The sequence below is a fragment of the Mobula hypostoma genome, chromosome 2 (assembly GCF_963921235.1).
Source record: "Mobula hypostoma chromosome 2, sMobHyp1.1, whole genome shotgun sequence".
In the NCBI taxonomy this organism is placed as follows: domain Eukaryota; kingdom Metazoa; phylum Chordata; class Chondrichthyes; order Myliobatiformes; family Myliobatidae; genus Mobula; species Mobula hypostoma.
This window is the reverse complement of record NC_086098.1, coordinates 139,536,068-139,538,310: the sequence shown is the minus strand read 5'-3', so window position 1 is coordinate 139,538,310 and position 2,243 is coordinate 139,536,068. Positions and strand designations below refer to the sequence as shown.

The window sequence follows — 2,243 nt, the reverse complement described above, 5'->3', positions numbered from 1 at the left end:
GAGAGGGGTAGGGGAGTGGAGAGGGGGAGGGGGAGAGGGGAGGGGGAGGGGGAGAGGGGAGAGGGGGGTAGGGGAAGGGGAGGGGAGAGGGGAGGGGAGGGGAAGGAGAGGGGAAGGGGAGAGGGTGAGGGGAGGGGAGAGGGGAGGGGGAGGGGAAGGAGAGGGGAAGGGGAGAGGGTGGGAGGGGAGAGGGGAGGGGGAGAGGGGAGAGGGGAGAGGGGAGGGGGAGGGGAAGGAGAGGGGGAAGGGGAGAGGGTGAGGGGAGGGGAGTGGGGAGGGGAGAGGGGAGAGGGGAAGGAGAGGGGGAGGGGAGAGGGGAAGGAGAGGGGGAGGGGGGAGGGGAGAGGGGAGAGGGGAGAGGGGAGTGGAGAGGAGAGAGGGGAAGGAGAGGGAGGGGTGCCAATTCTGTACATCACACTCCAATCCAGTTGGTGGTGATAATGCACCTTTAAGTTAGCCTGCCAACTGCCATATAAAGTTACAGGAAGGATTGCATGCCAGATGCTAGTGCAGTTACCTCCCGCTGTGCTGCTGGAATCCTCACTGAGTTCAAGGGCATTGTTGGCAATATCCCCTAATCCAAGTGGATACGTTCAAATGCCAACACCAAGCTTCATTTAAAAAAAAATCAAGTTGAGTATTTTTGTCCATTTAACTTTATACTTTTATTGATGGTAGTTTAAAGTGTTTTTAAATATATTTAATATTAATTTTAAATCCACTGTTATTAAATATCTCTGAATGTCAGATTAAGCTAATTCTGGGGTCAAGTCCTAAGGAATCACTGTCTTGAGGCTCGGTTGCCACTAATAGAGGGCTAAGGAGTGAGAGTGTCCAGTGCAGTGAACCCTGTATAACACTGTGTTAAGTGCAGCAACCGAATTAGTGTGGGGAACAAATGTAGTAGGGTTGGATGGAACATTATTCAACCCAAGCGTTCATCAGAAATAAAGCAACACCATCAGTTTAGTAATCTCTTTGTATCACATTGGAGATGGTTTCTCAATCTCTCTCTCTCTTCCTCTGTTTAGTTCTCTTTCCAAGGTCTCTCTCAATCTTGGGTCTCCCTCTCAGTTTGTCCTCTCTCTATAACTCCCAGTTGTAATCTTTCCTTCAATCTAGCTATTCCAAGCCTTTCTCTCATAGTCTTGCTACTGCCCTAGATCTAGTCTGCGAATGATACACAACTCGGTTGAAAAGGAACTTGTGAAGAGAATATAAATCTGCAAAAAGATAGTTAAATGTTTGGGAAAGGTGAAACATTATGTGACAAAACTTGCCATTATGCAGTTCGGTAGGAAAAATAGATGGCAGCATAACTTAAGAGTGTAAACCGAAGGAATACTAGTGTGCAGAGGAATGCGGATGTCACTCGACGGAGACCAGAAACCTGGCATAACTCTCCTGCGTCTTTCTCTCTCTCTGTCCCTGTCTCTCTCCCTCTCTCCGTCTCTCCCGAGCCTCACTTTCTCTCTCCCTCCCTCCACCCCCGCTCTCTTTCAACTATACCGCTGTAGCTTTGTACCCAGCACCCAGGCCCCTCTCCGCTAACACTGCCAGGAAATAGCCATATCGTTTCTACTGGAGGGCTGATTTTGACAGTGGCCGGTATCCGGTTAATCCATGAGGGGAACGCGGCCGAGGACCTTACCGTGCGGCCCAGCCAGATGGCGACGTCCCTGTCATTGCAAGTACCGCGAGATTTGCCGGGACGGCGGAGACCTCAGTGACACAGACAGGCCGCCAGGGGGGCAGCCGAGAGCCGGGACCCGGGACCACCGGGGGCTGAAATCCAGCAAATGCAGCATCCGCCGCCGCTCCACCGACGCCCAGCTTGGTCTCCTCAGCAAACTGGAACATCCCGACCGCACACTCCCTGAACCTCCAGACTGATCTCACCGGCAACCCTGAAGGCTGAGAAGTCCATGTCCCATTTGGAAAAAAAATAATACCTTGAATACAGACATTTCCACGTAAAGTCTAAAACTTGGTGGGAAGGGATTGCAGTTGCAAATCCACAATCTCATCTTCCTTAGCTGTGAAGAAGAGGATTTGCCATGGGATGCTGTAGGCAAGAGCATCTTCAAGAAAATCCCATTGACTTAACTTTAAGCAACACACATCAAAGTTGCTGGTGAACACAGCAGGTCAGGCAGCATCTCTAGGAAGAGGTACAGTCGACGTTTCGGGCCGAGACCCTTCGTCTGGACTAACTGAAGGAAGAGCTAGTAAGAGATTTGAAA

The 2,243-nt window shown here is 51.0% G+C and overlaps 1 protein-coding gene across 3 annotated transcripts in view; it reads right to left on the bottom strand.

Moving 5' to 3' along the window:
• The window catches only part of zbtb24 (zinc finger and BTB domain containing 24), a 63,310-nt gene extending 61,472 nt beyond the window's left edge, over positions 1–1,838 (bottom strand). For all 3 annotated transcript variants that reach the window (XM_063040774.1, XM_063040775.1, XM_063040776.1), the window contains exon 1: positions 1,652–1,838. The gene's annotated coding sequence lies outside the window, so the exon portion shown is untranslated. The remainder of the gene's footprint in view (positions 1–1,651) is intronic.
• Positions 1,839–2,243: the final 405 nt, after the last annotated feature.